The sequence below is a fragment of the Mauremys reevesii genome, linkage group 1 (assembly GCF_016161935.1).
Source record: "Mauremys reevesii isolate NIE-2019 linkage group 1, ASM1616193v1, whole genome shotgun sequence".
Classification (NCBI taxonomy): Eukaryota; Metazoa; Chordata; order Testudines; family Geoemydidae; genus Mauremys; species Mauremys reevesii.
The window spans coordinates 208,539,186-208,557,702 of record NC_052623.1 but is presented as its reverse complement, the minus strand read 5'-3'; the positions used below and the strand labels follow the sequence as shown (position 1 = coordinate 208,557,702).

Here is an 18,517-nt window from a genome sequence, read left to right as displayed (position 1 = left end):
GGGGGCGGGGTGGGCAGCTGATGCTCCCCTATAGGGATAGTGTCAGGGAGAGTGGAAGGCAGCTTTAATCCCTTCACTGTAAAAGCCCTCAGCTGCCTGACCCATGCAGTGCAAGCCTCCTTTGGGGATCTTGTTTGTGGGCTGCATGGTCCGCAGCGTGAAGGAAGTTTTGGCTGCCTTACACTGCTGCAATCTCCTTTTGGGGAGGATTTTCCACTTCACCAGGGTATTTGCTGGCTTCTGGCAATACAGACCCTAGAGCAGGGGTGGACAAACTGCAGCGCACGAGCTGCGTGTGGCTCTTTTATAGGTACGTCCCCACTCTATTCTTCACCTACCAGAGTGGGGTGGAAGGGAGCTCAGGGCTTCTGCCCTGTGGCAGGGTAGTGGCACTAACAGCTTCTGCCCTGCAGGGAAGGGGGGTCTCAGGGCTTCAGCCCCATGGGAGGCACTTGCCGGGGCTTGGGGCTTCAGCAGGAGCAGGGCTGAAGTCCTGAGCCCTGGCAGGTGAGCCCGGCTCTCGAACTTCTGAAGATTGTCTTATGTGGCTCAGAGTGTCAGTAAATTTGGCCATCCTGGCGCTATAGTCATACCTAGCAAGTCCCATGTTGCTTCTTATGTGACCTGTCTGCAGATGTGAACATGTGGCATAACTAAGTGGGCCTTTCCCTGGGGGGCAGCTCCAGCTTCCAGGCCTCTAACTCCACGGATTCTTCACTACCCCCTCTCCCTTCCAGGCTTGGCATTGCAGGGATGGAGAAGGGAAGGGGAAAGTGGAGCCCCCCTGAGTTGCTGGGCTCGTTCTGCTTCCTCTTCCCCAATCCTGTGAGAATGGTGCCTCTGCTCCTCAAAACTCCTCTTGGCTCCTGAGGGAGGGGTGAGAACATTGCCTGCTTCCTGCAGCAGCCCTGATTGGCTGCTCTTCTCCAGGAGGCAGGGCAGTGGGGAAGGCAGCCAGTCAGAGGGGACTTCTGACCCCGCCCTCCCTTGATGGCAGGCTCCTCTGGATTCATCTTGAGACTGGCTGCAGCAGTGGCCAAAATCGTGTTACTCCTGATGAACTCCTAGGAGTGGGTGTGACGGAGCGATTCTGGCGGGACCCAACTGAGAGTGCCAAATCAGGACCAATTGCTTAAACAGGGCAGTCACAGCCCTAGGCTGGGGTTTTTTCACCTCTAAGGCAAACCAAACCAGCCAGACAAAAGGGACTTTGGTCTCACCCCACTGGCTAACCACAAGTCACACAAGCAATTTCCTTAGACACTCCAGTCTCCCAGTATCACCACCAGTGCACTCGTCCTGGGGATAAATGGTTATGAAAACCAACACCCCAATAAAAGAAAAAGGTTCCCTCGATCCCAAAGGACCAAGCCCCAGACCCAGGTCAATATACACATCAGATCTTACCCACAAATCACGCTGTTGCCAATCCTTTAGAATCTAAAATCTAAAGGTTTATTTACAAAGGGAAAAAGGTAGGGAAGAGAGGTAGAATTGGTTAAATGCAATCAATTACATACAGTAATGGCAAAGTTCTTAGTTCAGGCTTGCAGCAGTGCTGGGGTAAACTGCAGGTTTAGATTAAGTCTCTGGAGAGCATCCCCCACTGGGATGGGTCCTTCAGTCCCTTGTGTAAAGCTTCAGTTTGTAGCAAAGTCCCTCCAGAGGTCAGAAGCAGGATTGAAGACAAGATGGAGGTGAGGCATTAGGCTTATATAGACTTTTCCAGGTGTAAGAATCCCTTTGTCTTCACTGTGGAATTTTACAGCAAAATGGAGCCTAGAGTCACATGGGCCAGTCCCTGCATACTTTGCTGAGTCACAAGGCGTGTCTGCCTCGAGGGAACCTTTTTCTTTTATTGGGGTGTTGGTTTTCATAACCATTTATCCCCAGGACGAGTGCACTGGTGGTGATACTGGGAGACTGGAGTGTCTAAGGAAATTGCTTGTGTGACTTGTGGTTAGCCAGTGGGGTGAGACCAAAGTCCCTTTTGTCTGGCTGGTTTGGTTTGCCTTAGAGGTGAAAAAACCCCAGCCTAGGGCTGTGACTGCCCTGTTTAAGCAATTGGTCCTGATTTGGCACTCTCAGTTGGGTCCCGCCAGAATCGCTCCGTCACAGTGGCGTAGTCGTGCTTGGATCCACAGAACCAGGTCAATTAAGCTTTGGGTCAGAACCCCACGCTATCCAAATTTTAACTTTGGGATTGAGAGTTTGGTTGGTTAAAGATCAGGGACCATGAGACAAAGAGCATCAGGAAAAGCAAGGAAACTGCAAGCCTTGAGAGACAGCCTGCAGTTTGATTATGAGCAAGAACTGGCAGAAATTCGAATGGAGAAAGAGGCTGATGAGAGAAAGAAAGAAGTTGCTAAGAGAGAAGAAAGCTCGTAAGAGGCGTCTGGAGCTGCTGGCTGCTGAGGAGAAAACTCGACAGATGCAACAGGAGACAGCTAGACTCCAACTCCAAGTCAAAAAAGCAATGGAAGAACAGCAGAGACTGTATCCTCTTGAAAGTCCAGTTTGTAACAATGTTGGTATGTTGTATCACTCTGAGCAGTTGTCTGGGGGTAACCACATGTACCCCAACAATGCCACCTTTTATGTCAATGCTGTTACTGTGGGTTCAGTAGGGGGTGGCCCCATAAATTGTGGCAGTGCTATGTATGAGAGTGTAAAAGTCAATGGTAAAAGCTGTTTAGGGCAAACTATGGCTTCTAACATCACTCTTGTTAGAGCAGATCTGGTCAAAGAGGAAGATTATTTACCAAATCAGAGTGTGAATGTTGTGATCCTCTGTGAGTTTACTGTCCGTGTGCCTTTAGCCAGAATCCACCTTGAGTGGAATGGGGCTCAGCATGAAGTGATAGCTGGCGTCAGGAAGTTATTGCCTAAAGATCTTTTAATTGGGGAAAATGTTACAGCTTTGTTCAGTCCAGGTAGCCAGTTACAGGAGAGGAATGATCTTAAACCTGTGTCTATTGTGGGCAATGATTTGCCTGAGGAGGGTTGCTCCAAAGGTTTGTCTGTGCAAAAAAGCAGTATTTCTGGGAATGAAGTTTCTGAATGTCTGTCTGATGTCTCAGAAGTGAATCTGGAGTTAGATCAAGAGCAGAAAGATCTCATTGGTGAGGAAAATGTTTCTCAGGAGCAGATTAAAGTAGATGGTCAGGTTAAATCCCTAACTGAGGAAGGAGAGGGTAAATTTGTAATGGGTAATGGATTGGTGGCTAGTGCAGCTTGTAGAAGTAAACCTGAAATGGGTAACTGTGATTTGCTAAAAGTAGCTCAGTGTAGTGAAAAGAGCAGCAGCTTATCTGTTGGGAGAGGCAATGTGCCTGGTAGGGAAAGTTTGCAGGAGACTAGGCAGCCTTGTGAGCTGATGGCTTTGTCTAATCAGCAATTTGGGAAGGGAGGGATAGTGGAAGATAAGTGTCCATATCCCTTACCTGTTTCCTGTGTGGAGAAATGTGACAGTGGAGGGAATGTGCCTGTGTCTGTCAGGAGTATTGACTTGCCTATAAAGGAAGCTACTCCAGTCTCCAAGCAGTTGTCTGTGAACAGCCCTGTGTGCTGGGACAAGGGAAGTGAAATCCCAAGCTGTGTGTCTGGTAAAGGAGAATGTGTCTCCGGCTCTTCTGTGTCTGTGGAGCAGACAGAAGGTGCCTGTCAGCCTGTAATGGTTGAGGGTGATTCAGTTGTCTCGAAGTTGGTTGTAAATACAGCTAAAGCCCAGGAAGGGAATGGTCCTGAGTTTGTGTCTGCTGGGGGGAATGGCACTGTGACTAGGTTGCATCCAGTTAGTGTCATAGCAAAATCCCAGAGACCAGACAATTCTGGTGCTTGTAGTTTGCCAGTTGCTAATGTGTGGTTGGAAAAGGGTGCAGCAACTCTGTCTGATCAGGGTGATACCCCAGCCAGGGCACAAGGAGAGCATAAAGGTGATTTAATTGTGTTACCGACTGACAGTTTGACAACTTGTAGCAAGAAGGAAAAGATTCCTGAACTTGTTCATGGCCAAGGGAAGGAGACTACTTCTGACCTGTTATCTAGAAAGTCTGTAGCATCTGTGGTTGCTCAGGGAAGTGTTCCTTTAGAGCAAGCCCTAGGTGAAGAGGGGAAGGGCAGAATTTCTGAGAGGGGTGAATTGCTGCTTAGAGAAGCTCCTAGGGAAAGGAATCCTCATGGTAGCCTGTGCAAGCAGTTTACTGCAACTGAAGGGTGTAAAAGTGATTTAATCAAGAAAGTTTCAGTTCCTAACAGCCAGAAATTTTCTGTTGTGAATGGATCCACTGACATTCCTTTTGAGAGATCCAGTGTGGGCAGCTTTGAAAAAGTCTCAGGTGGAGAAGAAGCTGTTAAGGAAGTTGAGCAGCCCTATAACCACCTGGCTGTGTGTGGCCAGCTTGTTGGGGAGACAATGCTGTTGGGACAGGAATGTCTCCATGCTGAATCTGTAAGTGAGCAGTCTGTGCTTCAGGGTCTGAGGACAGATTCAGTTACTGGTTTTTCAAAGCAGAACAGTTTTATGGCTGAATGCTTGAGGAGGCAGGGGAGAGCAAGCCAGCTCTCACCCTCAGACTCTTTGGATTTGTGTGGTATCTCTGTAAGACAAAGTCCAGCCGTGGAATCCATAGCAGCTAAGAAGTTAAAAGCTAGTGTCTGTGTTGATGCGAATTACTTGGCTGGCAGGGAGAAGAAAGACTTGCTAATAGCTGTTAGCACAGAGGGCCCACCCCATCAGCCGATGATCTCTGTTAAGCAAGAGAAATCAGGGTTTAATCCTGCAGGACAAGAAGGAAAGAGAAGACTGAATTTTGCAAAGGGAAGCCACAGGTTAACCCTAAAATGCCCAATCTCCAATGGTATTGAGCCAAGGGTATGGCATGACAAATATGATTGTAAATGGACACTTGCAATGAATTTGTTGTTATTGCTGATGCTAATTTTTGTAACTAATGTGTTGCTATTGCCAAGGACTGTAACAATGTACAATGTGCCTAATCTTTTGGAAAATCCCTTAAACATGTTGAAAGGAATACATGAAAACATACTTTATCTTAAAGGGCCTTGCTATACTGATGTTTCACAGTTAATGCATGTAAACAGTGTTGGAACTTTTCACAGGGCAAAATACATTCCAGACCTGATGTGCTGTATGAAAGGGGAAACTGAGGCACACTACCATATTGCTTTCATGGCTAAATGCCAAGAGTCCTGTACTATGAACAACATCAATATCTACATTGGTTTAATGTTAATTGGGTTCAAAACATTGGCCAAGGCTGGTATGGATAAAGTAGCTGTTTTCTTTAGCTCTTGGCAAGATCACATGAAACATACAGGAACCATGCTGCAAAAGCTAACCAAGTTATACCTTGAGTTTGTAAAGAGATCCATTCATGTTATTGAACATGACTTTGATAAACCATTTCGGTTATACACTGGTGCGGCCTCTAGCCCAACACTAGCTGTAGTGAGACAGACCCAAGGAAAGGGGGCTCTTGGGATGCAGTCAGCGATGTTTTGTCATCCCTTCCTGCATCAATTTTGCGTTGGGGGTGTGACGTTATTGATATAAATTGGGACCATATAGAACATGGGTTGCAACCAAGGTCCTGTAGTGGCACCAAATCCTAAGTAAAGGGGGTCATATAAGGTGTCTAAGACCAGGTTATGGGTTGCTGGTTATAATTATGCTGTCTGTATGTCTGTATCATTTTTAGTTAAAGTTATGAATGTTGGTTCTATGCTGTCAGTATTTCAAGTTTGTGCTGTGCTTCTGGGGGAAGCCTCCCAGACAAGCTGATGTTAGCCCGGCATAGCTGGATTGATGGCCCATTAAAGAGCCATCGGCTACACAATTGACCCATGGAGAGAAGGCAGACACGCCTTGTGACTCAGCAAAGTATGCAGGGACTGGCCCATGTGACTCTAGGCTCCATTTTGCTGTAAAATTCCACAGTGAAGACAAAGGGATTCTTACACCTGGAAAAGTCTATATAAGCCTAATGCCTCACCTCCATCTTGTCTTCAATCCTGCTTCTGACCTCTGGAGGGACTTTGCTACAAACTGAAGCTTTACACAAGGGACTGAAGGACCCATCCCAGTGGGGGATGCTCTCCAGAGACTTAATCTAAACCTGCAGTTTACCCCAGCACTGCTGCAAGCCTGAACTAAGAACTTTGCCATTACTGTATGTAATTGATTGCATTTAACCAATTCTACCTCTCTTCCCTACCTTTTTCCCTTTGTAAATAAACCTTTAGATTTTAGATTCTAAAGGATTGGCAACAGCGTGATTTGTGGGTAAGATCTGATGTGTATATTGACCTGGGTCTGGGGCTTGGTCCTTTGGGATCGAGGGAACCTTTTTCTTTTATTGGGGTGTTGGTTTTCATAACCATTTATCCCCAGGACGAGTGCACTGGTGGTGATACTGGGAGACTGGAGTGTCTAAGGAAATTGCTTGTGTGACTTGTGGTTAGCCAGTGGGGTGAGACCAAAGTCCCTTTTGTCTGGCTGGTTTGGTTTGCCTTAGAGGTGAAAAAACCCCAGCCTAGGGCTGTGACTGCCCTGTTTAAGCAATTGGTCCTGATTTGGCACTCTCAGTTGGGTCCCGCCAGAATCGCTCCGTCACAGTGGGCAACGCTGTTATCACTGATTATACCATTGGTTCAGGAAGCCCTCACCTTTCTGTTAAAGTAGAGCCCACATGCCACGTATTAATACAGAGCTTGTCTATGTGACTATGCCCCCACCCACCTGTGATTGTGTGGAGCATCTCCTATTCATCATTAGGTGGACTTATCTGCTCTCCCATTTACCATCACTCAGTCCTCATCTCTCCACCCATTCCTGATCACACAGCCCCCACTTCCCACAGGTGAAGGTGTTTGGGGCTCAGCGGGGGGTCTAGGTGCAGGGGAGGTGGGGTTCATTTTGGTGAGGGTACAGGTGCAGATGGTTGGGGCTCAGTGGGGAGGGTGTTTGGGGGGGCTCATTGGGGTGGTACAGATGCAGGGTGGGTGGGGCTTGTCAGGGTGAGGGTTCGATGGGCCTGCTTAACAGGAGAGCCCCAGCTTCTGCCAATGGGATGACGCATGCTGGGCTCCAGCTTCTCCGCTTCCCCCATCCCCTTCTCTTCCCCAGCCCATGCCCCATCCCCACCGCTCCATCTCCTCCCCAGGCTTGGGGGATAGCGGGGAAACTGCCAGCATGAGCTGGTGGAGTGGAGCAGGTTGGGGCTGGGTTGATCCACTTCCTGCCACCCAATGATTGCAGGGCGGGCCCGACCCCACACTCATGGGGCGGCAGGAAGTGGAGTGACCGTGACCCAGCCCACTCCGCTCTTCTCCCCTGGCTCCTGGACTTGGGGAGAGGGGGGAACTGCTCCCCAGCACTCACCGGCAGCGTGGCTGGGAGCTGGTGGAGCGGAGTGTGCTGGGGCCGGGTCACTCCACTTCCCACCACCTAGTGAGTGCAGGGTGTGCCCGACCCCTGCTGCAGTCCCCCAGGACGTGTAGCTCAGGGGAGGATGTTTGGGGGCAAGGGGTGGAGTGGGGTCGGAGCTGGGGTGGGAAGAGGCAGGGCAGGAGCGGAGCAGGAGCGGGGGCAGCTTTCCTAGCCAGTTCGGCTGGCCGGGGGATCGGGTTGGCCAGGCCCCTTCTGACTCTGGGCCCAGCGCCATAGTGCCATAAACTTGGTATTGTTCACAACTGTACAAGCCAGGCCTCCTCTCCCATTTGCAGTTGCCTTGATCCAATCCTCTGATTCACAGCTGTGGAACACTCCTGTGGAAATCACAGCAATTGCTTGCATGGAAAAGTAATATTAGGAAAGCAGTTCATGTATTTTTAATTTATTTTAATCTGATTTAGCAGGTGGAAACACTGAGGAGTATTAGAACCATGGAAGAAGCCAGCTCACCACAGACCAAGTGCTCTGTGGTACAGAGTTTGGGATTTACTGCCTTAGCATTTCTGTGCCAGTCCCGTAAGGCCTGAGATTGGCCTCCCTCCTAGAATAGTAAACCAAAACATATACAAAATGCAGTGTGCAGAAGAACTGAAGGGAGAAAGATTTCAGATGGAGAAGAACCAGGTTTTCAGCATTTTGAATCCTTTCCTGGTCCCTCCTGTTCCACTTTGCGATTCGGAGCTGACTGTCCTTACATATCCATATCCCACTCATCCACTTCCTTAATTGTATTGCCCCCTCCCTGAGTGAAGACAAACAGGCAACTCCTCAGTGATGGCTTCTTAGGGGTAAGCAGCGCCAACCCTGGTTTGCATCTCTGAGCGGCTCTTTTATGGGTCACTTTAGTTTTCATGTCACCAGCCTTAAGGACCATGCCACCTTAAGATCAGGCTGGGGTGCAGAAGTCATGATCTGAGGAATTTAGACAATGAAACCATCTTCCCCTCCATCTTATCCCTCACCCCCATCACATCTGCAGCCTCCACAGCCCTGGAGGAAGGAAACTGTATACTATCTTTCCTCCCTCATGGCTCTAGCATCAGATGAAGACTATACTCAAGAGAAAGCCCTTGGAAACCTTCTGACTTAGAACAGAGGCTCCCTCCACAGTATATTCTCTATTATAAAGTCACTGCCTTTTTCTTGGAAGGAAGCAGCTGCTTGCACTGTAAGCAAGACCACAGTTCTACACTGACCGTTTCACAGCATGTTTAATAATGCCCCAGTACCATTCATTATAAACAAACGACCATTGCAGATGACATCCTGGCCATTCTCTCTCTCTTGTTTAAATTATTTTTTGCTATTACAATAGGAAAGGTTAATAATATTCATTGTTTGGTGACTCCAATGCATTGCAGAGAGTATGAATATCAGACATTCATATTCTGCTTAAATCCAGGGGCTGTGAGGCTTTCCCCATACTGTTAAGTACAGCAAGCCAGACCCACAGTTTCCCATTATTCCAGTCCTGTATCCACACTTCCCAACTCCAACTATGCATCTCAAACCTGAGTTGCAGCACTCACTGCTGTCCCACTCTTGGGACCTTTCTGAAAAGCTACCATCCTAACATGTGGCACCTCTTGCTCTTCCAGTTCTTGACCTCCTCATAGCTCTGCAAATACACCTGAATTCCTACTAGCACTCTCTGCTACCCTTAGTCTCGTCTATGAAGAAACAACCAGTTATGCAGACTGATAGAATGGTCGTGTGATTATGGACTCCCAGACTGGACTGTAGCCTGATGCAATTACTGGCTCTACCACTGAGACCTATCGATGTTGGTTAGTGATGTGATTTTTGCCAACACAGCTGTTCTGGCAAAAGTTCTTTTGCTGGTGTGGCTTATTGTATTTGGGAGACTGGTATAGGCTATCCCAGCAAAAGGATTATTTTTTTGCCATAGAAGGCCAGTCTACACTTAAAATTTAGGCCAACATAGCTATGGAACTCAGGGGTCTGAAAAATCCACAACCCGGAATGCCGTAGATATGCCAGCCTAACCCTCAGTGTAGATGCAGCTAGGTCAATGGAAGAATTTACTTGGAAGTTTGCTTGGTGCTGCCTCAGTGCAGGGGGCTGGACTGGATGACCTCCTGAGGTCCCTTCTAGCCCTATATTTCCATGAGTCTATGATTCTATGAAGAATGCTTCTGTCAACCTAGCTCCATCACTCAGGGAGGTGTTGTTTCTACAGCAACAGAAAAAACCCTTTCTTTGCTGTAGGCTGCATCTACTCTACAGCGTTACGCTGGCACTGTAGCTATGCCATTATAGTCCTTGTAGTGTAGACCTGGCCAAAGCTGTGTCTACACTACAAAGATATAGCCGGCATAGCTACACTGGTATAGGTATAACGGCAAATCTTTCAAGTGTAGACAAGTCCTCAGGCCAAGTCTACACGAGGAACACCTTGCTGGTATAGCTACACTTGTATACTATACTGGCAAAGTGCTTCTAGTGTGGACACAGCTTATACTGACAAAACTGTACTTTTACTGGTATAGCTTACTCCAGCCTCCCAAGTGAACTAAGCTATACCAGACAAAGCACAGTTTTGCTGGTATAACTGCATCTCCCTATGGGCTTTGGCCGCCACAGCTCTGTCAGTCAGAGATCACACCTTGTCACACCCCTGACCAACACAGCTATGCCAGCAAGAAGTCTATAGTGTAGAGTTGGCCTCTGTCTCTCAGTGTCTCAGTTCCCCATATGTAAACTGGGGAAAATAATACTTTGCTTTCTCGTAGGGTTTCTGTGAGAATAAAAAAATCCACCAGTGCCTGGGAGATGCTCAGTTACTATGGTGATGAGGGCCATGTAAGAACCTAGATAGAAACATTCACTAGGTATTACTCTCAGAGCAACTCCATTGTTTTACTTAGGGGCCTAAGCAAGGCTTGAGACAGATTCTACAATTCTCTTTAGTTAGCGGGTTTTACTGAACAATGTCACTTCCTCTTCCTCTTGGCAATGACCCTGCCCTCTTAGTGGAGGGGCACCCTGGCCCCATGGGAAAATGAAAGATCTTAAATCAGCCCCTTTATTTCTTTTCTCTTGCTTGTTCATTTATACTGAAACAAAGGAGGCAAAAAGGTCACTTTCTCTTTTTAATGCTGGTGTCAGTCTAGTGCTGGTGAAAGGAGCCAGCCTATGTGATGACTGGGATTGGTGGGTTGGGCCCACCAGAATGAAAGGTGAGGGAGGGACCGCAGAGCTCAGACAATGGACAATCCTAGAGACTGACCACCTCTGAATCCAGGAATGGTACAGCATGGGCAATGGCAGAGAAAGGCTTCCCTCACGATCCCCCTGCCAATGTGCAACACCCCTGCCCTGGAAGGACTCTTTCTAGGAGCAAGTGGGGAGTTCAGTCTCCAGGGCCTATTCACTTCTTCGCCTCCAAACTGAGATAGCCAAAATGGTGGCCAGTTAGTGATGTGGACACCGACCCATTTGGGCACTGGCCTGAGACCCTCCAAACTCAAAATCTGTTTCTCTATTTGCCATCCATTGCATTATCTCTCACGTCTTCTGTTCAGATATGTTTCATCTCTCTTCCACTTTCCCTTTTACACTTGCTCCCATCGAAGTGGGCAGTGGAAGTTTTGCTACTGACTTCCATGAGAGTGGGACACGGCCCATCTCTACTTCTCCAATGTTTTTAGTGGTCCTTTTCTCAGGAGCTTCCCAGAATTCTATGGTGGGCATGTTCTGACTGGGGCAATCACTTGCACACATTTGGCCCAGGCTGCAAGTGCTGGAAGAGTGGGAAAACGACACACTCTTAATGCCGCTTGTCCCTCTCACATAAAGCATCTTTCTTTCCCTTATAATTTACTCACCTCATTACTGTGCTTCTGATTATTTTGCTGATTAAAGACCTCAGTTAAAAAAACAACAACAGGGAACAAGAAACATGACATTTCAGCAGTGAATGCAAGATCTGCCATTCCTCAGTGAGATCTAAAAGAGTGTGGGATAACAGGGGAGGAAAAAATCTCCTTCATAAACATGTTAGATGATTCAGGTTAAAAACCAGGAAATAGGCAGAAAAGGACCATAATTTAAATAAGCCAACAAATATATAAATCGCCTGCCTGCCCAAATTTTTTGGCGGTGGCTCAGTTACTCATAACATGTCCTGTTCCAATTCCCCCAGCCATGAAAAGCTTCAATGCATTTTGAAAGCCTGGGGCTTTGTTTTTTTATGGCGTGAGGGAAAATTGTTTTCAAGGTGTGATGAAAGGGCATTTTTAGGCTTGTTCAAGGACTCTTCCTGTAGAAATCTGAGTAACAACCCCTCTCCCACACACACACATTGTACAAACACTTATGCTTTAAATCCTGTTCAGCCTCAGTTCCTATTGCTTTCTCTTTCTTTGAATTCTATCCAGGCTGCCTGTGTCCTGCCCCACCAGGGGAATGAGGCTTGCTCCGGACTGGACACAGTCCCTTCTCTGTTCACGCCGCCAAACATTCTTCTCCAAGTTCAGTCCTCGTCACTTTCACTGCTGTTTAGTTGCCATTTACTGTCTCCTCACTTCCAGTTCCTCAAGGTTTGTTTCTTGATGGTTGTGTTCTCTGTCCCGCTGACCTTCCTCACAGAGGGTGATCAGAGACTTATGGTTCTTCACTGTCCATTCCCCTCCACTCCTTAGAGATCTGGTTCTAGATTGGAGTTTAGGGAAGAATTCCATATATACAATCCAAGACTTTTTAATCAATCAAATGCTTCATGCTAGTGCAACAAGGATTCCAGTGCTGAGGATCGGGCTTTAAAGTCCATCCAGGCACTGTCCCCTGCTTTCCAGTGTCAGAGAGAACATACAGCAAGACAGCCTATGAGGCACAGGAGCTGTGTGGTCCTACCTCCCCCTGGCATGGGAGAAAGTGTTTATCCAAAGAACTCAGCACATGAAGATTTGACACCGTGTGGCCCCAGTTTCCAAACATAGAGCCCAGTTCTCTGTTGAGGTTCTCAATCAGCACCTAGGCACCCAATTCCTTAGAGGCGATGCCTAAGTGCCTCCTTGAGCTCTGAAATGTAGAATTAAGTGCTCTCACTTAGACCCCTGCCCCAGTGTGTGTAATGGACAAGAGTGTCTCAGACAGAGGCAGCCCTGCCAAGCATTGCGTCTTCAGAGGGACACCCCCTCAGGTTGGATTTACTTTCACACAGTTTTGAAAACAACCCTGTCTTATGCTGGTGGATTTTCCCTTGTGCTTTCGCGAGATCTCCCTCCTCCGAACCCTCACAGTCTTGTGGAAGCTCAAATTTCATGTCCTCACTGGGGGACCCAGGATGCACACTGAGTGTTCTGTCCACTGGACAGCCCGGATGCTGTTGCTTCAGCCCAGAGATGGCACAGCAGGGATTTTAGATTGTTTCTGATGAAGTCGCCTTCCAACAAGTGGTTGAAAACACAGGACCCAGGAGAGCTCTCACAGCCAGAGATTGGTGGCAAGTGCATAAAGTCAAAGGTGAAATTCTGTATGGTCATGTGGCACTGCATGAGCCCTGACCCTGGTTTTTACTGACTTTGGAGTAGTGGGGTTGTTGGTAGACATGGCAACAACCCGGGCATTCCTCCAAGGCTTCAACAAAGCGCTGAGCAGAGCTGGTGAGGTGGGAGGCTGCTGTTGACACATCTCAGGAGTAAACTCTCCCCTGTACCCCTGCAGAACCAAACAAAAAATGGAGTAAGAAAGGTGTGGATGCAGACAAAATGCCTCGAGACTGCATCCCACACACTGTATCAGGAGACCCAGGGTGTTCCCTCGGCTCAGTTCAACACTGTTCCATTTCATGGGATAGAAAAAGGGACAGTGGTTGTATTCTTTAAACATGCTACAGCCTGGGACAAGTCCCAGGGTTGGAGGGCATGGCTGAAGCATGGTTGGGTACCCTCTATGCTACAAAGTCACTGGGTTCTTTGACATGGCTGTAACTCAAGTGTGGATGGGCGTTAGCCAGGTTAAACCTCAGTTCTCTAACACAGCACTATCATTTTTTTCCTGTCCACACAGGCAAAAAGAAGCTACTGTATAACAAGGATACCATGTAACACTATACTTAAGGATGGTTATTTTATATAGCATGTGAAGTGTTGACTCTAATCAATACACAGGCCCAGAAGGGAGACGGATGATATCAAAATGTAAGGGTAGATTAGACAGAACACCTGGGCAGTTCTCACACACATGCCTGCTGCAAAGAAAAAAAGAAGAGGTTTGTGTTCTTTTTTGCTCCTTTATGATGCAAGAAGGGGGCCTAACGGGTTTTGTAAAACAGAATAATGTTTTCCCCCTTCCCTGTTTTTTTTGTTTTTTGTTTAATAATAGAAGGACAGCATCCCTGTTTTTTTTCTGCAGGACTTATTGGGGGGTCTCAGAAATGTGGCTTGTGAGCTTTCTTAAGCTCTTAATTCACAGGGCAGTGGGAGGTGCATGTTTAACAGAGAGTGCTTTTCTCTGAAGTGTGTTTGTAAATAGGTATTTATTCATAATCATATAATATACACCTCGCTCATATGCTGATTTTCATCATTAGATCTCAAAGCATTAACCAACACAATTTTTCAAAAAGCCTTTTAAGGAGGCTGAATGATAACCGCTTCTCCTCTCAGCTAATCACACAGGGTGAGATTCGGTGTTTTCCCTCTTAGAGGTCCAGTCCAGACTTTGTCGCCTAGGAGGAGGAGGTGCCATGGTGGCATTAAGCCATCTCTGAGTGTTCCTTATCTACAGCTGCTCTGGGGCCCCTAATTTAGATAACCCTAGGAATCTCCCCCATCCTTGACCCACCCCTCCTACCCCCAGCCCTCCCCAGCATGCCCCCAGTGCCAAGCTTTGGAGGTGGTCCTCAAAGAACAGCCTTATAGCTGTCTTCTGCAGTGCCTGCACTGAGAGAATCCTTCACTGGCCAGATATGGGTTTTTTAGGGCCCCTTTATGTCATTCCTGTCCTTTTGCCTAGCATAAAGGGGTTGAAGTGGGGGCTGAGGACCTCACTAATGGTCCTTAATCCTACCAGTTCTTCAGTCCTTCATAGAGTACACCACAGTGAACAAAATCAGACTTTCTAGTGCAGAAACCAGAAGAAACTTTTTAAACTTCTAGGCCTATTTTTATCCCTCATAAACAAGGAAGAAAAAGACATGGGTCTAATTGTTTTGCCCTTTTTATGTCCCTTTTAACATGGATAATACGGTGTTCTCTCACAGATTCACACCACACTGCACTCATTTGGCGAGGCACCATCAGTGGTACGGGGGCATATGATAAGGAGGAAGTAGATGGTATTCATGGCTGTACCCCCTGGAGTGAGGTCTACATGACTTGTATGTCGCCTTGCACTGTGCCTGTGGTATCCAAGAGAAGTGCACCCCGCTGCAGCCTGTGCCAGGAAGCCTTGCAAGTAGTCTGACGGGGAGCTAATCAAGTGTTGAATCCAGCAGCAAGCAGTGTCTGCCTGGGTCCTTATTCCCAGGATCTAAGCTAACACAGTGAAGGGGAGGGAGACTTCCGAGAGGCACTGGACTCTGCCAGACAGATCTAACCCATACCAGGGACAAATCCCCAGGCGAGAGACACCGCATGTTTACTAAGAGACAGAAATATGCCTAGTACGATAGCTGCAGAAGCCTGAATCAAATCAGGGAGAAATATTTTACCTTTGTCTTCTCCACACCAGACTCTACAAACTTGAGTCTAGGTATGCTCTGAAACACAACAGGCCTGATATCAGGGACAGTGGTAAAAAACGCAGATGGGGATCTCAGATGTTTAGCACCGTCACCACTAGTGGTGCTGGGTTAAAATTTTAAGTGGGGGCACTGCAGCGTGGCCTGGCTCTCGATGCACTCCCCAATACAGTCTCCCTTGCCTAAGGCTGCTGGGCTTTTCAATGAAGTGTCTTCATGCCAAATATCTGCTGCTTTGGAGATCCCTACTGGAATGGGGGGTACACACAGCCTGGAATATTGGAGCAGTTGCCCTTGAATGGACCCTGAAGATGCTGAGTCAATTTCACTGCTGGTGCTGCAAGTGGGCACAGAAGTCAACAGACTGCCCCCGCTGGCACCAGCTGAGAATCTGGCCTACACGAGCTAAATAGGACAGTCACAGAAAGGGACAAAACTCTTTCCAGTAGCGAAGCCACTGGTGGTGCATGAATATCTCAGCCCTGTCTGGGTTGCAGATCATTTCTTATAACAAATAATCTGCAGGAAACCATCCCTCAGATAGTATGTGGCACGGGCATGGCATTTGTTACAGAGGATGACTCAGTGCCTGGCCAGGGGAAAAATGAGAGGGAGAGAGCAGCATACAGAAGAGAAAGAGTGTCCCTTTTGGTACACAGTAGTGGGGAAGGTATAACCAACACGACCTCCATCCACAATGGAGTATGCTGCACAACAGAATATTAAGTTAAGTTGTCATGGGATAAAAGGGAAGGTCCTTTCATGGATTGAGAACTGGTTAAAAGACAGGGAACAAAGGGTAGGAATAAATGGGAAATTCTCAGAATGGAGAGGGGTAACTAGTGGTGTTCCCCAAGGGTCAGTCCTATTCAACTTATTCATAAATGATCTGGAGAAAGGGGTAAAAAATGAGGTGGCAAAGTTTGCAGATGATACTAAACTGCTCAGGATAGTTAGGACCAAAGCAGCCTGTGAAGAAGTTAAAAAAGATCTGACAAAACTAAGTGGTTGGGCAACAAAATGGCAAATGAAATGTAATGTGGATAAATGTAAAGTAATGCACATTGGAAAAAATAACCTCAACTATACATACAATATGATGGGGGCTAATTTAGCTACAACTAATCAGGAAAAAGATCTTGGAGTCATCATGGATAGTTCTCTGAAGACATCTACGCAGTGTGCAGAGGCAGTCAAAAAAGCAAACAGGATGTTAGGAATCATTAAAAAGGGGATTGTAGCAGGTGGACCCCTGCTCCTGCCCTAAAGGGGTTAAAAACAGCCCTGGGAAGGGGCTGTGGTGGGAGAAAGCAGCCTTTAGGCTGGGCTGATTGGGAAAGTGGCTGCAGCTGGGGCCACACCTCAACCTGAGCCACAGGGCCTTATAAGAAGGCCAGGGAAGCCAGAAGCCAAAACAGTCTCTCTCTGCATTCAGAGGGAGATGGGCCTGGCTGCAGGGAGCTAGACCGGGTACCTGAGTGGAGCAGGGCTGGGGAAAGGCAGAGGAGCTGGGGAGCTCCAGCCTGGAAAGCCCCAGGCTGCCGCCTAGCAGAGGGCTAACAGGTACTGGGGGTTGCAGAGGGCAGCCCAGGGGTAGGCCAAGGCAGCAGGTTCAAACCCTCCTTGCCAGTGATGAGTAGGCTGATACTGCAGTCTGCCCCAGGATGTGGGGCTAGACAATGACTGGCAGTAGCCATACACTGAGGCAAGGTGGGGATAGAGGGTGGGGGTTCCCTGAGAGGGGAGACCCTGAGAGAAAGGGGTTACTGCTGGGGGGGGGCAGCACCCCATGTAAAAGGGCACCGGGGTCCAGGGAAGGACTCGGGGCCAGAGAACAGGCGGATCACTGGCCTGCAGAGGGCGCTCTGTGCTGGAAACCGAGCTAATTCCCCAGAGTCACCAGCAGGAGGCGCCACAGGGGTGAGTCCGACCCGTTACAGGGATAGAGAATAAGACAGAGAATATCTTATTGCCCTTATGTAAATTGATAGTACGCCCAGATCTTGAATACTGTGTACAGATGTGGTCTCCTCATCTCAAAAAAGATATACTGGCACTAGAAAAGGTTCAGAGAAGGGCAACTAAAATGTTTGGAACAGGTCCCATATGAGGAGAGATTAAAGAGGCAAGGACTTTTCAGCTTGGAAAAGAGGAGACTAAGGGGGGATATGATAGAGGTATATACAATCATGAGTGATGTGGAGAAAGTAGATAAGGAAAAGTTATTTACTTATTCCCATAATACAAGAACTAGGGGCCACCCAATGAAATTAATGGGCAGCAGGTTTAAAACAAATAAAAGGAAGTTCTTCTTCACACAGCGCACAGTCAACCTGTGGAACTCCTTGCCTGAGGAGGTTGTGAAGGCTAGGACTATAACAGTGTTTAAAAGAGAACTTGATAAATTCATGGAGGTTAAGTCCATTAATGGCTGTTAGCCAGGATGGGTAAGAATGGTGTCCCTAGCCTCCATTTGTCAGAGGATGGGGATGGATGGCAGGAGGGAGATCACTTGATCATTGTCTGTTAGGTTCACTCCCTCTGTGGCACCTGGCATTGGCCACTGCCGGCAGACAGGATACTGGGCTATATGGTCCTTTGGTCTGACCCAGTATGGCCATTCTTATGTTCTTAATATGTAGCCAGAACAGTACCTATCAGTCTGTTTATGTAGGGGAGAGGATGTTATATGGCTGCCCATGACCATGAGATCTGAGTCTCTTCCATAACAAATAAGTGACAAGCACCATCTCAGCTGATACACCAGGGACTGAACTAGGGACCCCCACAACTAAACACAACAGTCTCTACAGCTTGAGCTAGAGCCAGGCTGAAGCAGCCCCAGTCCTCTGTGTCTCGGGCCCAGAGAGGGACATTTAACACACTGATCACCACTGGGTTACAGATGCACAGCTCTGCTGTACACTGCTGCTACGCGCAAAAGCTGAGTTTTTACTCTTCATTTTCTACCGGTTCAGCAATGGTGGGAATGATGGTGTGGACAGGGCTGGAGGCAGCCTTGGCATTATCAGCACCAGTTCAAAGCAGGTCTAGATGACACAGTGATTAAGACACTGGCAGCTACCACCTTCTTGCCTACGCTAGAGCTGCCATTATTGTTACCACTGGTAGAGCCAAACTGGGGTGGGGTGGGGGTGATTTTTGACAAAGAAGCCACTAGACAAAAACTAGGGGACAACACTGCTGACACAGGGAGCACATGCACATGGTCTCAAGTCACTCAGCACACTGCTCCTTCCAACAGATGTGTGCCATGGCAGAAAGTGCGGTGTCATATAGAGCAGCTTGACAGAAGGGGGCTCTGCAGCAATCAG

General features: G+C 47.8%; 1 protein-coding gene across 5 annotated transcripts in view; it reads right to left on the bottom strand.

Annotated features, from left to right (window-relative positions):
• Nucleotides 1-7,880: 7,880 nt before the first annotated feature.
• The window catches only part of LOC120395589 (galactosylgalactosylxylosylprotein 3-beta-glucuronosyltransferase 1-like), a 47,375-nt gene continuing 36,738 nt past the window's right edge, over nt 7,881-18,517 (bottom strand). For all 5 annotated transcript variants that reach the window (XM_039520109.1, XM_039520112.1, XM_039520110.1 and 2 more), the window contains one exon: nt 7,881-13,156. The gene's annotated coding sequence lies outside the window, so the exon portion shown is untranslated. The remainder of the gene's footprint in view (nt 13,157-18,517) is intronic.